At 38.0% G+C, this 17,985-nt stretch overlaps 1 long non-coding RNA gene across 1 annotated transcript in view; it reads left to right on the top strand.

Moving 5' to 3' along the window:
* LOC134809466 (uncharacterized) overlaps nucleotides 1-17,985 on the top strand; it is a 115,523-nt gene that overhangs the window by 33,292 nt on the left and 64,246 nt on the right. Inside the window, exon 2 of the long non-coding RNA XR_010155291.1 lies at nucleotides 10,135-10,256. This is a non-coding gene — a long non-coding RNA (uncharacterized LOC134809466). The remainder of the gene's footprint in view (nucleotides 1-10,134; nucleotides 10,257-17,985) is intronic.

The following is a 17,985-nucleotide window of genomic DNA, read 5'->3' on the forward strand; positions in this document are numbered from 1 at the left end:
CTGATGATATGATATCTATGTAGAAAATTTGAAAGTACTGGTAAAACCCCTGGAACTAACAGCAATTAAAGCAAGGTTGCAGGATACAAAGTTAATATTAAAAAGTCAATCATTTACCTATATGCCACCAATGAACAAGTGGAATTTGAAATTTAAAACACAGTGCCATTTATATTTGCGCCCTGAGAAATGAAATACTTAGGCATAAATACAAAAAATGTACAAGATCTAAATGAGGAAAACTATGTAACTCTGATGAAAGAAATTAAGGAACTAAATAAGTGGAGAGAGATTTCATTTCATGGATAGGCCACAATTTTGTCCCAATATTAATTCTTCCTGACTTGATCTGTAGATTCAAGGAAACCCCAATGTGATGGTTAATATTAAGTGTCAACTTGATTGGACTGAAGGATACAAAGTATTGTTCCTGGGTGTGTCTGTGAGGGTGTTGCCAAAGGAGGTTAACATTTGGTCAGTGGACTGGGACAGGCAGACCCACCCTCAATCCGAGTGAGCATAATTTAATCAGCCGCCAGCATAGCCAGAATAAAAGCAGACAGAAGAATGTGAAAAGGCTAGACTGGCTTAGTCTCCCAGGCTGCATCTTTCTCCTGTGCTGGATGCATCCTGTCCTCGAACATCAGACTCCAAATTCTTCAGCTTTGGGACTCAGACTGGTTCCCTTGCTCTTCAGCTTGCAGATGGCCTATTGTAGGGCCTCACCATGTGATCATGCGAGTCAATACTCCTTAATAAACTCCCCTATATAAATACATCTCTCCTATTAGTTCTGTCCCATTAGAGAACCTTGACTAATATACCCAATCAAAATCCCATCAAGTAATTTTGTGGATAAGGACAAACTGATTACAGTGTTTATAAGGAAAGGCAAAAGGCCCAGAATTGCCAATGCAATATTGAAGAAGAACACAGATTGAGGACTGACACTACCAAACTTCAAGCCTTACTATAAAGCTATAGTAATCAAGACAGTGTGGTATTGGCAAAACAACAGACAAATAGATCAGTGGAATAGAATAGGGAGCTCAGGGATAGACCCACATAAATATAGACTGCTGATTTGTGATTAAAAAGGAAAAGCAATACAATGGAGCAAGGACAGTCTTTTCAACAAATGGTGCTGGAGCAACTGGACATCTACATACAAAAAAAAAAAAATCTAGATGCAAACTTTACATCCTCTACAAAAGTTAACTCAAAACGGCTCAAAGAACTAACTAAAATGCAAAACTCTTAGACTCCTAAAAGTTAACATAGATGAATATTTAGATGACCTTGGGCTTTGCAATGACTTTTTAGATAAACAGCAAAGGCACGATTCATAAAGTAAAGAATTAGTAAGTTGAACTTCATTAAAAGTAAAAATTTCTGCTCTGTGAAAGACACTGTCAAGAGAATAAAAAGACTGGGAAAAATATTGTGAAAGATATATCTGATAAATGAGTATTATCCAAGATGTACAAAGAACACTTAAAACCAACAATAAGAAAACAAACAACATAATCAATGAAGATGCCCATCAACTGTAGACTTGATAAAGAAAATGTGATACATATACACCATGGAATACTACATAGCCATAAAAAAGAATGAAATTGTGTCCTTTCAGCAACATGGATGGAGCTGGAGGTTATTATCCTAAGCAAAATAATGCAGAAACAGAAAACCTAATACTGTATGTTCTTACTTATAGATATACAGATGGCAAATAAACATATGAAAAGATGCTCCATATCATATGTCATCAGGGAAATACAGATGACAAACATGAAAAGATGCTCCACATCATATGTCATTAGGGAAATACAAAATAAAACAATAAGATACCACAACATACCAATTAGAATAGCCAAAACATAAAACACTTACAACACCAAATGCTGGTGCGGATGTGGAGGAACAAAGAACTCTCTCATTCATTGCTGGTGGGAATGCAAAAGGGTACAGCCACTTTGAAAGATAGTTTGGCAGTTTCTTACAAAACTAAACAGACTTTTATGCAATTCAGCAATTGCGATCCTTGGTGTTTACACAATGGAGTTGAAAAATGTCCACACAAAAACCTGCATACCGACGTTTATAGCAGCTTTATTCATAATCCCCAAAACTTAGAAGCAACCAAAATGTCCCTCAGTAGGTGAATGGATAAACTGTGGAACAGTTTGTTGATTGTCTGTGGAACAGATAATGGAATATTATTCAGTGCTGAAAAGAAACGAGCTATCAAGCCATGAAAAAACACAGAGGAAACTTAAATGCATTTACCAAGTGAAATAAGCCAATCAAAAAAGACTACATACTGCATGATTCCAACTATGTGACACTTTGGAAAAGGCAAAACTATGGAGATAGTAAAAAGATCAGTATATGCCAAAAGTTGGGGGGAGACAGAGATGAACAAGAAGAGCACTGAGGATTTTCAGGGCAGTAAAATTAATTTGTATGATACTAAAATAGTGAAAACATGTCATTAGACATTTGTCCAAACCAAGATTGTACAAAAATGAACCCTAATGTGAGCTATGGACTTTGGGTGATAATGATACATCAATGTAAGAGCACCAGTTGTAACAAGTGTATTGCTTTAATGGGGGATATTTATAATGGGAGAGGCTACTTATGTGAGAGGGGCAGAGGGTTATGGAAATTTCTGTAATTTCTTCTCAATTATGCTGTAAACCTAAAACTGCTCTAAAAATAAAGTCTGGTAAACATTTAAAAAATGAAAACAAAAAGAATGCAATGGGTCAAGTAACAGTCAGATACCCCCATTGTATCTTGTAAGTAACTAAATTGTTTGTGAATTTACAGGCTCATAGAAAGAAGGGACTAGCTGGGAGGCTGAGGCAGGAGAATGGCGTGAACCCGGGAGGCAGAGCTTGCAGTGAGCCGAGATTGTGCCAGTGCACTCCAGCCTGGGCGACAGAGCGAGACTGCGTCTCAAAAAAAAAAAAAAAAAAAGAAGGACGGGACTAGCCTTGTCTCAGATGGGATTTTGGACTTTGGACTCTTGAGTTAATGCTGGAATGAGTTAAAACTTTGGGGGACTATTGGGAAGGCATGATTGTATTTTGCAATGAGAGAAGGACAGGAAATGTGGAGGGGCCAGGGGGCAGAATGATATGGTTTGGTTATGTCCCCGCCCAAATCTCATGTTGAATCCCCAGTGTTGGAGGTGGGGCCTGATAGGGGGTGATTAGATAATGCGGGCAGTTTCTAATGGTTTAGCACCATCTCCTTGTGAAAGGAAAGTAAATCTTGGGACCTCAGAATCACTAAGCTAAAGGGAAAAGTCAAGATGGGAACTGCTTAGGGCAAACCTGCCTCCCATTCTATTTAAAGTCATCCCTCTGCTCACTGAGATAAATGCATATCTGATTGCCTCCTTTGGAAAGGCTAATCAGAAACTCAAAGAATGCAACCCTTTGGTTTGTCTCTTATCTACCTGTTGTGTCTGGAATTGGTGGGTTCTTGGTCTCACTGACTTCAAGAATGAAGCCGGGGACCCTCCGGTGAATGTTACAGCTCTTAAGTTGGCGCGTCTGGAGTTTGTTCCTTCTGATGCTCGGATGTGTTCGGAGTTTCTTCCTTCTGGTGGGTTCGTGGTCTCACTGGCTCAGGAGTGAAGCTGCAGACCTTTGCTGTGAGTGTTACAGCTCTTAAGGCGGCGCGCCTGGAGTTGTTCGTTCCTTCTGGTGGGCTCTTGGGCTCGCTGGCTTCAGGAGTGAAGCTGCAGACCTTCTCTGTGAGTGTTACAGCTCATAAAGGCAGTGTGGACCCAAAGAGTGAGCAGTAGCAAGATTTATTGCAAAGAGCGAAAGAACAAAGCTTCCACAGTGTGGAAAGGGACCCAAGCCGGTTGCCACTGCTGGCTCGGGCAGCCTGCTTTTATTCTCTTATCTGGCCCGACCCACATCCTGCTGATTGGTAGAGCCCAGTGGTCTGTTTTTGACAGGGCCCTGATTGTTGCGTTTACAATCCCTGAGCTAGACACAAAGGTTCTCCACCTTCCCACCAGATTAGCTAGATACAGAGTGTCCACACAAAGGTTCTCCAAGGCCCCACCAGACCCAGGAGCCCAGCTGGCTTCACCCAGTGGATCCCGCACCAGGCTGCAGGTGGAGCTGCCTGCCAGTCCCGCGCTGGACGCCCGCACTCCTCAGCCCTTGGGTGGTCGATGGGACTGGACGCCCTGGAGCAGGGGGCGGCACTCCTCGGGGAGGCTCGGGTGGCACAGGAGCCCATGGAGGGGGTGGGAGGCTCAGGCATGGCGGGCTGCAGGTCCCCAGCCCTGCCCCGCGGGAACGCAGTTAAAGCCTGGTGAGTAATAGAGAGCAGCGCCGGTGGGCTGGCACGGCTGGGGGACCGAGTACACCCTCCGCAGCCGTTGGCCCAGGTGCTAAGCCCCTCATTGCCTGGGGCAGCAGGGCCAGCCGGCTGCTCCCAGTGCGGGCCCACCAAGCCCACGCCCACCCGGAACTCCAGCTGGCCCGCAAGCGCGGCGTGCAGCCCCAGTTCCCGCTTGCGCCTCTCCCTCCACACCTCCCTGCAAGCTGAGGGAGCCGGCTCGGGTCTTGGCCAGCCCAGAAAGGGGCTCTCACAGTGCAGCGGTGGGCTGAAGGGCTCCTCAAGTGCCGCCAAAGTGGGAGCCCAGGCAGAGGAGGCGCCGAGAGCCAGCAAGGGCTGTGAGGACTGCCAGCACGCTGTCACCTCTCACTATGACCTGGAAGCGCCCCCCAACCCCACTCCCTGCTCCCTCTTGGAGTTATCCTGCCTTTTCAGACCAAGCCAATGTACATCTTACATATATTGATTGATGTCTTATATCTCCCTAGAATGTATAAAACAAAGCTGTGCCCTGACCACATTGGACACATGTAGTCAGGACTTTGTGAGGCTGTATCATGGGCACGTGTCCTTAACTTTGGCAAAATAAACGTCCTGAATTGACTGAGACCTGTCTCAGATATTTGGAGTTCACATTTGGCAATCACAAATGGATTCTGAGTAGAGGTTCCCCTGACCTTTGACATATCTCTTGTTGGTGCTTAGTACCACTTTGAGCTGTCTTTATGGGTCAAACCAATAGAATAATTTGCTGAGGCCTGGAAGCATCGCCTTCAGAGAATCCCTGATCCCCCCAGATTTGATCAAGATCTAAAGTTTATTCTGCTGTAAAACTCCTTTTCCTTGGTTCGAGGAAGGGGGAGTTTTACTTGCTTCCAGCAAAGGAGGCAAGTTTTCCTGCTTCCATGATGATGAAAGGGAGGTAACTCCTTTCTAGAGTTTGAGCTTGCTTCCAACAGGGAAGGTGAGTTTGAGTTTTTTCCTGCTTCCAGAGTGGAAGAGAGCAGTCTTCAGTCTGAGACCCAACCCTACATAAGTAGCTGAATTGGGGTTTTGTCTTGGCTAAAGTTAAGATTAACAACCAGCTGATCTTAATTTCTCCTTACCATTAGAGTGCTCAGTAATCATATTGTTGGTTTTGTTGTTGTTGTTTTTGTTTGTTCTGGTCCTTCTCCTTTCAGATTTGACCAACCCTATATGACTTGGTCAAATCTGAATGAGAATTTCAAAGTATGGGTAACAAGGCCTCTCTGAATTGGCTAAAATTCCTCACAGCTGTAAAAGAGGAAAAAACAAAAAACAAAAACCCAAAACTATGCATTTGGTTTCTGTGTTTGCCTGTCTGAAAAAAAAAAGGAAACAAAACAATTGTTCTTTTGTTTACTTTTCTTCCACCCCATACCGCCTTCCCCCTTTGTCATCTTCAGTACCAAGAAAAATCTAGAGAGAAGGCTTCTAATGACTCAAACTCCTTAGAGAACTCAGAACAAAGACACCACTCACCCCTTTTGGGGTGTTCTGTTTTCTTTGTGGAGTTCCAAGAGTCATGGGCACATTCTTCTTAGGTCTAAAGCTCTGCTCTCCTGTATTGCATGACTTGACCTCTTTGGCTTTGGGGCTATTAGAGATTACCTTGTACTGTGAGAAGATTTGACCTTGGTGTGTATAATGGTAGGCAAGAACTCCAAAGTTAGGGGTGGCTGAAGGTGGTTTACAGGAAGTGGTTTTGGCTTTTTTTTCCCCTTTCTTTCTCTCCTAGGAAGTTATTGTTTAAGGATTCTACTTTTAATTCGGAGATGCATTCTAAAGGGTCTTCTCTATTGCTTTTTCTCCCAGAATTAATGTCAGTTTGGCTTGTATGTGCGCATTTGCGTGAGAAGCTGAACTGTTGTTTTCATAGGTAAATGAGAGATTTAGTTTTCTTAGCTTCGAAGAGAATGAACATTTTGCTCCACCCAGCTGAAAGGCACCCGTGGGTGACCAGAGGCCTCGTGGGAGTGTAGAGAGGGTTGACCACCTGTGATTTGCAGCAGCCCTATGGAGAATCCCTATCAAACTTGTTTAAAAAAGGGCTCATCCAGGAAGCACATATGGGAGCTGGTCACTGAGCTTTGAGCCCTCCTGGAGGTGGTAGACCTCCAGAGAATGAAACTGAGACATGAAAGAGGGTGGCAACAACTCAGTGGTAACACACTATGGAGTCCCACCCACAATCAGCACACACCACAAAAACCCTAGGCCATAGCTCAGTTCCTCCTTTTAAGAAAAAAAAGAAAAAGAAAAGTGGGAAATTAATAATCTAAAAACGAGGATAAAACAAGGAGAATGACCCCCTTTGGGGCACTCCATTGGTTTTATGGCACCTCTACTTGTTAGAGTTTGTGTAAAATAGAATTATTATGGTCTTTGTGCACATTTACATGAAAGAAAAGGGGCACTAAGATCGACCTTCAAACTACAGAGTTCTTAAGTTCTCTTTTTCTCTGTTTTCTTTTCTCCCTGCTTTAAAGCTGCTGTTACTTTTTGACCAAGATAAAATCCACTGTTAGACTCCAACCATTCCTTTTCGTTACTGTTTTCGCAGACCAATAAGTTTGTATTAATATCTCACGGCTAGAGTTCTGAAGTAAAAGCTATAGGATCTTTAGTGTATGAAAATGTATGTGTGTGTTTATGTGTACGTACATGTATTTTGTTGTGTTTTGGCCACAAGGTACCAAATTGGCTTAATGAGTAGTCATCAATTAAATAATGAACCCCGATGGTTTTTAAGTTCATGTGACTTAAGTAAAATCTTTAATAATCTAGCTTTAAAATTATTGGTAAAGAACAGTAGAAATGGCTTAAGAATTTTCAGCATACATGTTTGTTTTCATTTATTGATCAAGCAATTTCATACTTATCCCTGCCAAATACTATAAGGTGTCAAAATTTGGCATAAGGGATACAAAACTATAAACACAGCCCAAAATACAATTATCTTTGCTTGCATAATTTTTGATAAATAAGAGGTTGATATTGATTCAATGAAAATAGCTAAATATTGAATTATTTAGTGAAATAGCCATAACTTCTATTTAGGCAGTCAAGTCCCCAGGCAGGAAGGGGGTTTGTTTTGTGAGGGACTGTTATCATCTCTTTCAAAACTAAACTATAAACTATGATACTCCCAAAGTTAATTCATCCAATGGAGTAGGTTGGGTCAGACCTTTTTCATTGTCCCAGTTATAATTTTGCAGTTATAGTTTCATAACTTAAAATGATGACTATTGCAGGTATCATAAATAATCTAGGTAAACTATTAAAATAATTAGGTAAATGTAATGGGATAAATATTTGTAGACAAACTTGTCATAATTTAGAAACTAAAGTTAAATTAAATAATAGGTATTTCATCAATTGGGTATTTTCAAAAAAATTGTAGGAAAACATTCTTTCTAAAAAAGTGTATCCTTTTTAAAAGGTGAATAATTTTTGTCTAATTCAAAGCTTCTTTAAAGGTTATGTATACAACAAGGAAAAAGAAACCAGGCAATAAGACAGATGTAAAGAAAGTTATATTAATATAATTAAAGAGGTATTTTTGGTAAGAAAGCTTAAAGAAAAATGACTTTATATAAGAAAGAAGCTTATATGGTAAATTTTGTCCTAGAATAAAATAACTGGTTGTTTTAAAAATGAGGGATGTTCAGGACAAACCAGAACTTCCAAGCAGTCATGAATGGTCAGTGTAAGTCATAATGAGAGGATCTATTAAAAAAAAAAAGAAAAACTTTTATGTGACCAAGCTGTCTATAATTAGAGGGAAATTATAATGGTCTTTCTAGAGATTGAGTTTTGATTAAAAAACACACTTATACATGAAAGAATTGGTTCAAACTATGACATTTTCTTAAGGTATTGCTCTACTCTTAATAAATTACAAGACATTATAATTTTTTTAATGCAAAGTTTAACTTTTATTGCATCTTGCTGTTTTCAGCTTTCTCTCGTCTTTTAAAAGACCTGAAATCAAACTCTATCCTTTAACTCATTTTCAATTCCTATAAGTTTTTTTTCCTACAGTTTCTAACTGTTGTGGCCTGATGCAAAAAAAAAAAAAGAAAAGAAAAGGTTTTATCTTAGAGGTCTAAAGGAAATGTTTCCTTCCAACATAATATTCCCCATAGGGAACAGTAGTTGCACTGCAGAAGGTCTTTTATTTTGCCTTTGGGTAACTGGCCTAATAATTAGATCTTACGCTTTATCAAAATAATTCCCACGTCATTATTTCTAAGTTTGGTTTGCTTAGAAAAAACTGAGATTAAAAAGTTTTCTTAAAATTAAGATTATTGCATCTGTGTAACTTTCTGTATGTGATTTTAAAGTCCTTGTGCCATTAAGTAAGTTATAGGGCTTTGACTCCTGGGTCTAAAAAGGACATCAAGTCCTTCTAAATCTTAACACTGACAGTAGTTAAAGCCTTATCTTTAGATCCAGTGGAAGATGCCAATCAAAATAAATTGGGTTCGTGAGACACAAGGCCAGAAATTAAAGATATTCAGCTCGTAAGGATCAGGGACTATCATGGAAGAGGTGGGTGATATTGTAAGGGCCGATTTTGAAACATAAAATAGGTTCAATTTCCCTGTAAATTAACCACCAATGTCAAAGGCACACTGATGCAAGACCAGTATATGGGCCCCTATGTCATATTAACAAGGTTTTCTTGAAGCATTAACCCACTCCTTAATAAAGGTTATAAAGGTTGTAAAAGGCTTATGGAAATTATATTGTATGGTCAAGATGATTAAAATTTTATAGATTGTTTATAAAAGTTTGAAAAACAAATTTAATTGGCCTCATGCTGTTTTTATTAGGGATTATTGTTTGGAAAATTAAGTCTCCTCTCTCAAAGAATAACAGTTTTCACCTTGTTTTTGAAATCTTCAAATTATCACTTTGGTTAAATTAATGACTTATTTTACAATGACCTGTGACCCTATTTTGTGATATCAAGCGTTTTAAACCTTTGATATTTGAAAAACTTTCTAAAATCAAATTATAAATTATGTCTTTTTTCTGACCTAATTATTCCTTTAAGATATTAGGTTCCCTAAAGTCCAAAAATGACATATATGACTTATTTGATGTAAAAATCCTACAGGAAGTATTGTCAAATATGAAATGATGGTGTTTGGCTTTCTTTAGACTGTATTCATATAAATGTTATTGGTATGTGTTTTAAAATTGTGGGAAACTCCTCTATTTCTGATATGACTTACTGTATGTTATTAGTAATAATTATCACTGTTATGTTAAGTTATTATGTGCCACAGCAGTAACAAATTTCCTTGTCAGTTGTGTCTTTGACTGTGGGTGCACTAAAACTTTTTGTCATCCATGGACAATTGTTTTCTTGTTTTGGTCCTCTTTAGAAGGTGGTTTTATAATCAGCTTTTATAGCTCTAAAAGGTCTTCCTGAATGCAGAGTTCTGATAACTTTGGAGACTGTGACATTAGAATGGAGGAAAACTTTCAGGACTCTCATGGAGAGATGGAATATTCATGAATGTCAAGCAGAACAGGAGTTAACTGCATGGACCGAACTAATAGAAAACTGAAGCCCTATTTATTTTCCAATTCAAGATAAACCAAAATCAAGACCCAAATATAATCACAGACCAATGTAAAGAGAGATGTAAAGACCTAATACTTCAGAAGAGTGAAGTAATCATTTAAAAAAAGCTTAAAACGTTGATAATTCTTTGTTTTCTTTTCCAGAGTCAAGAAAACTTTGCTTTTGACTTATTTACAGCTAGTCACAATTGAGTGAAGTATACTACTGTAAACAAATTTGGATTTCTCTCTCTCAATCTGATTTCTCCAGAATGTGGAAACTATTTGTGAGTATTCTTAATTTATGGCAATATAGTTATTTGCATAAGTGCAATAAGAATGTTTTATTTTGCAACAGGACACTATTGGAGAAACTGGTTATTTTACTGGAATGGTGTGATTTTTTTAAGGAATCAAACTTGACTTAAATAGAGCCAATAAAAACCCCTTGGGAACAATGGCCTCATACCTTGTCTACACAGTCCCTGTATAGGGTTCCTGACCTGTGATAAGTAAAGAATTTCACTTTCTGATAGGTCCAGGAGACCCAAATTATCTTGGGATCTCAAGAGGAGAGGAATTTACCCAGCTCAAAGGCATTTGATGGTACAAAGCCATGACTGAGCTTGACTTTAAAAAAGTCTTATCTGAGATTCCTTCTATGAAACAAAGTTCCATAAAAAAGCCTATGTGAAAAATAATTATTCTTGCTGTACTTTATACAAACAGGCCAAGTATAATAAAGTAAATCAGTCCTACCATGATTTGTTTTTAGTAAAAATAGGAACCTGAAGAGAGAAAAATTATGTTTCAAAAAGTATAGTACACCTGTCATTAGATTTTAGACTTGCTTAATGTTTTTCAACTTTTATTATTTTCTACAGTTGGACTGAATTCTAAAATTTTTCCTGGTGATAAGTCTCCAAAATAATGTGTTCAATTTTTTTCATCTTTATTTTTCTTTTTTCTCCTATTTTTCCTAATTGGAATAACTGAAAACTAAGCTGTGCTTTGTTAAAGCCCTGTGAACTAAAGGTAGACAACTTAAGCTTCAGAAGAAAATAACAGCAACCTATTTACATACGTAAGCCACTTTCATAACTGCCTACTGATACATGGACTTCAGAGTAATATGGCCTGTATTGACTTTCTAGGATTGTTCTTTTTTGTTTGTTGTTGTTTTTCTCCCTTCCTCCCCCTATTTTCTCTTCATAGGACATGAGACTTCACAACCTGCTAAAAATGAGCTTTTCTAATAATGTGGGACTTACCCTTCTACAAGTAAACCATCCTAGTCTTGAGGGATCAGATGAAACCTGAGACCAGAGACTCATTTTCTTCTAAAATGATTTCTCCAAAGGATTTTAAAAAGAAAAACGTTAAAATGTGAAAGGAAAATAAATCTTGGGACCCCCCAAATCTCTAAGCTAAAGGGAAAAGTCAAGATGGGAACTGCTTAGGGCAAACCTGCCTCCCATTCTTTTCAAAGTCATCCCTCTGCTCACTAAGATAAATGCATATCTTATTGTTTCCTTTGGAAAGGCTAATCAGAAACTCAGAAGAATGAAACCATTTGGTTTTTCTTTTATCTACCTATCACCTGGAAGCACCCTTCCCACTTCAAGTTGTCCTGCCTTTCTGGACTAAACCAATGTACATCTTACGTACATTGATTGATATCTCATGTCTCCATAAAATGTATAAAACCAAGCTGTGCCCCCACCCCCTTGGGCACATGTTGTCAGGACCAGGACCTTGTGAGGCTGCATCATGGGCACGTGTCCCTGACTTTGGCAAAATAAACTTTCTGAATTGACTGAGACCCGTCTTAGATATTTGGGGTTCATACCCGCTTGGTACTGTGTAGTGAATGAGTTCTCACAAGATCTGGTTGTTTAAAAGTGTATGGCACCACCTACCTGTCTCTCTTCTTCCTGTTCTGGCAATATAAGACATGCCTGCTTCTCCTTGGCCTTCCACCATGACTGTAAGTTTCCTGAGGCCTCTCCAGAAGCCAAGCAGATGCCAGAATCATGCTTCCTGCACAGCCTGTGGAACTGTGAGCCAATTAAATTTCTTTTATTTATAAATTACCCAGCCTCAGGTATTGCTTTATAGCAGTGCAAGAATAGACTAATATAAGTGTTACAGATATTGAGTAGGTAAAAATCAATAGGATTTAGCAGTTGGACCTAGAGACGCAGGAACTGGGGAGATTTTTTTAAAGAGGTGATTAGAAGAATAATATTGTCATCATGGAAATTAGAAAGTTAGGTTTATTGGTGAAAAGTTGGTGAATAATCTTCTAGATATTTTGAGTTTAATGTACTAATGAGGAACAAGTGGAGATCTCCATCATGCACTTGGAAATTTAGGACTGGAGCTGGGAGACAAGTGGGGCCAGAAATAAAGGTATGCTCCTTCTGCTCTCAACTCACCATGGCCTTTTAGTGGGATCAGTAGAATCCCTGCAAGTAAGTGTCTGGATTTAGCAAAATAGCATGGAAGAACAAACTGATGCCAGAACCTACGAACTGACAGCATTTAAGGGGTGGGAGGGAAAAAGAAAAAGCAGATGTGAAAAGAGATCAGGAAACTTAGGCAAGTCAAATAAGAGAAAATTATTTCAAGTGTGAACTTCCGTATATAACATCTATGATTTAGGCCCAGTTTATATCAAGAACTTAAGAAAGAAAATTGGAAAAATAAATAGGGCTTTATGTATTTTAGGACTTATGATGATGATTATGATATAGAATGAAATAAAGTGTGGGTCAGGAGCAGTGGCTCACGCCTGTAATCCCAGCACTTTGGGAGGCTGAGGAGGTGGATCACAGGTCAAGAGATCTAAATCATCCTGGCCAGCATGGTGAAACCCATCTCTACTAAAAATACAAAAATTAGCTGGGCATGGTGGCACAGGCCTGTAGTCCCAGCTACTCGGGAGGCTGAGGCAGAAGAATCACTTGAACCCGGGAGGCAGAGCTTGCAGTGAGCTGAGATTGTGCCACTGCACTCCAGCCTGGCGACAGAGCGAGACTCCATCTCAAAAAAAAAAAAAAAGAAAGAAAAGAAAGTGTGGACAGCAAGTATTCTAACAATTGTAACTAAAGAAATGCATTAATAAATAAGCTTTTATATTTTCCTACAAATTCCTAATTTTTTCCTTTATCATATAAGTTATTTTCTTAATACTTGTCAATATTGTATGCCATAAAGCTTTTTTTCTAAAATAACAAAAATAGTGTTTTAAAAGTATATTTTATAATGCCAAGAGGCAAATGTGATGTAAGAGACTAAGAACGGGCTTATCAAGCAAATATAATTTCGTCTGTAAAATGGGGATAATAATCTTTCTTATCAGCTTGTCTCAGAGAAGTGTTATGTGAGTTAACTGAAGGAATAAGACAGCATTTTGTGAATGTAAAGTCTATAGTAATGTATAATATAATTGATATTTAAGTACTTTTTGTGCTTCTGGTCTTATGCTGGAAAAATTGTTATTACTTTAAATAAGTAATAAATATCTGAATTTTGCTCTATGTTCAGGAAGCAAATTTTCTCATCTTTTTTACACTTACAAATTTTCTATAATTTTTCCTTCTGTGAGATGTTTGCATTTATCTTATTTTGGTCAATTCCTGCTCTGGCAAGTACATGCAAAATAAAATGTTAAGATCAACAAACAAACATTTTTGTTGGGTGTGTCCTCACTGTCTAAATGTGTTTAATTTTTTTTTGGCCAGAATTATTTGTTTCAAATGCTTTTATGAAACATGCGTTTACTTCTGGACCATCTTAATAGCTCAAATATTCCTGTCTACATTTCCTTAGATCACCTTCTATTCAGTGATTCTTTCTTAAGAGTTCTTCTGTTGGCCAGAGTTTTTTCTGAGGTTTCAGTAGTTGCCTGGTAGGAATGCTTGTGAAAACATTCGTGGATAGCCCAAACATTTTTTAATAACATTTGCTTGGAAAAAAAATTTTTACTGGCAGTCAGGACACATTATTTAAACATATTTCAAAATATTTATGCATCTTTGCAATACTTTGGCGGCGTCTTGTATGGTAAGGCTGAATTGATGATTTTCTAGTTACCTCTTTTTGTTTGTTTGTTTTTGGCCATTCATAATAGTTGATTGATGAGTGTTTGATAGAATTTCCACACTGTTGATAAACTCAATAATAAGGTGATTATAACAACCAGAGGTTTTTGAACTTTCTATATTCTCAGAGACTTGAACCGAAACTAATTAGATTAACTTTACTGTAATCTTGTCAGATGCTTGATTTTCAGTTGCTATTTTGCTTCTTTTTTTTAGTATTTGCTTTTTCAAGAAATTTTCAACTTTTATCTTAGATACGGGGGATACATGTGCAGATTTGTTATATGGTAATATTGTGTGATGCTGAGGTTTGGAGTACATATCCTGTCACCCTGGTAGTGAGCATAGTACCTGATAGGTAGTTTTTTAACCTCCCTGCCTACCCTCTAGTAGCACACAGCATCTATTGTTCCGTTATTATGTCTGACTTATAAGTGAGAACATGTGGTATTTGGTTTTCTATTCCTGCATTTATTTGCTTAGGATGATGGCCTCCAGCTCTATCTATGTTGCTACAGAAGACATGATTTCATTCTTTTTTATGGCTTCATGGTATTTTATGATGTATATGCACCATGTTTTCTTTATCCAATCTACCACTGATGGGCAGCTGGGTTGATTCTGTGTCTCTGCTATTGGGAATAGCACAGCAATGAACAGATGAGTGCATGTGTCTTTTTGGTAGAATGATTTACTTTCTTTTGTGTATATACCCAGTAATAGGATTGTTGGGTCTAAGATAGCTCTGTTTTAAATTCTCTGAAAAATCTCCAGACTGCTTTCCAACTATCTCATACCAGTTGGAATGGCTATTGTTAAAAAGTCAAAAAACAACACATGCTGATGAAACAGAAGAGAGAAGGAAACACTTATATACTGTTGGTGGGAATGTAAGTTAATTTAGCTGTTGTCTCGCTTTTTCCTTTCTCTCCTTCCCAATGGTAATTCAGAAATTAATAGTTGTTAGTATCATTTTGGCATTAGTATTTGGTGACAGATGTAGCTTTAGTGATACCTGTGGTTCTCTATATAGGGCTTACACCTTATTTAAAGTTATTTTTCATATTCCATGACTATGTCTAAATAAAAAAGACAATAGATAAATTGTTGGTGCATGTATGTTGACTAGCCAAATCAAACTTTGTGCTTTTTTTTTTCAGGGGCGGGGGGGGGGGGGGGTGGGGGATGGGGGGAGCGGTGAGCGATTTATTAATAGGGCTCATTTTTTTAGTATTTTTTTCCAGAATAAAGAGATAAATTTATGTCTATGATTATATTTGGGTCTTGATTTTGGCTTATCTGATCTGCAGAGGAAGAGCAAGAAATATTACCTTAACTTTTGCTTCTGGGGGTGGTAATGCTACGTAATTTTAAAACCCTTAGTACATGTATCTTTAAAAACCATATTTTAAGAATTTTAATTTATGAAAGGTGTCTTCTCTCTGAGTTTTTTATCCCCATGTTGCTAAGTCTGTCTTTCTGAACATCTTTTCTTGCATGTCTGTCTTTGGTATTTTTTTCTTTGTGTGTTTGTGCTGTATTTAAAAAATGTGACTTTCTCTATAAAACTGTGTATACACATCTGACTGTGTGTCATTTCCTGTGTTCTTGTATGTGTGTTTTTTCATCTGTGCTCAATCTATTTTTATTTGGGTGTCTCTGTTTATTTTGATCTCTGTCTATGCCTTTATCAATGAATATTCCTGTGTGTCTTTGTGTCTGCCTCGCTGTCTTCCTGTGTAGATGTATATGTGTTTTGTGTTCTCTATTTCCGTGTCCATTTTGATGTATCCCTCTACTTATGTGACTTTGTTCTTCCCTCCCTCACTATCTTTCACTATCTCTGTCTCATATATATACGTCTTTCTCAATTTTTATTTGATGTCAGTTCGCTATGTATGTCTTCCTTATTTTGTGTTTATAACATTGAAGTTAGCGTTATAGTTAGATAAAGGAAAAAATCCGATTACAACACAGATAACATTGTAGTGTTATAGTTACTAATTAAAATGTAAAGTTTCCCATTTTATGTATCAAAACATTATGTTGTACATCATAAATATATACAATTTCTACTTGTCAATTAAAAAATAAATAAGAAACAAGTCGTATTATTTCTGAGGGTTTTGTTCTGTTCCATCGGTCTCTATCTCTGTTTTGGTACCAGTACCATGCTGTTTTGGTTACTGTAGCCTTGTGGTATAGTTTGAAGTCAGGTAGCGTGATGCCTCCAGCTTTGTTCTTTTGGCTTAGGATTGACTTGGCAATGCGGGCTCTTTTTTGGTTCCATGTGAACTTCAAAGTAGTTTTTTCCAATTCGGTGAAGAAAGTCATTGGTAGCTTGATGGGGATGGCATTGAATCTATAAATTACCTTGGGCAGTATGGCCATTTTCATGATATTGATACTTCCTATCCATGAGCATGGAATGTTCTTCCATTTGTTTGTATCCTCTTTTATTTCGTTGAGCAGTGGTTTGTAGTTCTCCTTGAAGAGGTCCTTCACATCCCTTGTAAGTTGAATTCCTAGGTATTTTATTCTCTTTGAAGCAATTGTGAATGGGAGTTCTCTCATGATTTGGCTCTCTGTTTGTCTGTTGTTGGTGTATAAGAATGTTTGTGATTTTTGCACATTGATTTTGTATCCTGAGACTTTGCTGAAGTTGCTTATCAGCTTAAGGAGATTTTGGGCTGAGACGATGGGGTTTTCTAGATACGCAATCATGTCATCTGCAAACAAGGACAGTTTGACTTCCTCTTTTCCTAATTGAATACCCTTTATTTCTTTCTCCTGCCTCATTGCCCTGGCCAGAACTTCCAACACTATGTTGAATAGGAGTGGTGAGAGAGGGCATCCCTGTCTTGTGCCTGTTTTCAAAGGGAATGCTTCCAGTTTTTGCCCATTCAGTATGATATTGGCTGTGGGTTTATCATAAATAGCTCTCATTATTTTGAGATACATCCCATCAATACCTAATTTATTGAGAGTTTTTAGCATGAAGGGCTGTTGAATTTTGTCAAAGGCCTTTTCTGCATCTATTGAGATAATCATGTGGTTTTTGTCCCTGGTTCTGTTTATATGCAGGATTATGTTTATTGATTTCCATATGTTGAACCAGCCTTGCATCCCAGGGATGAAGTCCACTTGATCATGGTGGATAAGCTTTTTGATGTGCTGCTGGATTCGGTTTGCCAGTATTTTATTGAGGATTTTTGCATCAATGTTCATTGGGGATATTGGTCTAAAAATCTCTTTTTTGTTGTTGTGTCTCTGCCAGGCTTTGGTATCAGGATGATGCTGGCCTCATAAAATGAGTTAGGGAGGATTCCCTCTTTTTCTATTGATTGGAATAGTTTCAGAAGGAATGGTACCAGCTCCTCTTTGTACCTCTGGTAGAATTCGACTGTGAATCCGTCTGGTCCTGGACTTCTTTTGGTTGGTAAGCTATTAATTATTGCCTCTATTTCAGAGCCTGTTATTGGTCTATTCAGAGATTCAACTTCTTCCTGGTTTAGTCTTGGGAGGGTGTATGTGTCGAGGAATTTATCCATTTCTTCTAGATTTTCTAGTTTTATTTGTGTAGAGGTGTTTATAGTATTCTCTGATGGTAGTTCGTATTTCTGTGGAATCGGTGGTGATATCCCCTTTATCATTTTTTTATTGTGTCTATTTGATACTTCTCTCTTTTCTTCTTTATTAATCTTGCTAGTGGTCTATCAATTTTGTTGATCTTTTCAAAAAACCAGCTCCTGGATTCATCGATTTTTTGAAGGGTTTTTTGTGTCTCTATCTCCTTCAGTTCTGCTCTGATCTTAGTGATTTCTTGCCTTCTGCTAGCTTTTGAATGCTTTTGCTCTTGCTTCTCTAGTTCTTTTAATTGTGATGTTAGGGTGTCAATTTTAGATCTTTC

The sequence above is a fragment of the Pan troglodytes genome, chromosome 2 (assembly GCF_028858775.2).
Source record: "Pan troglodytes isolate AG18354 chromosome 2, NHGRI_mPanTro3-v2.0_pri, whole genome shotgun sequence".
Classification (NCBI taxonomy): Eukaryota; Metazoa; Chordata; class Mammalia; order Primates; family Hominidae; genus Pan; species Pan troglodytes.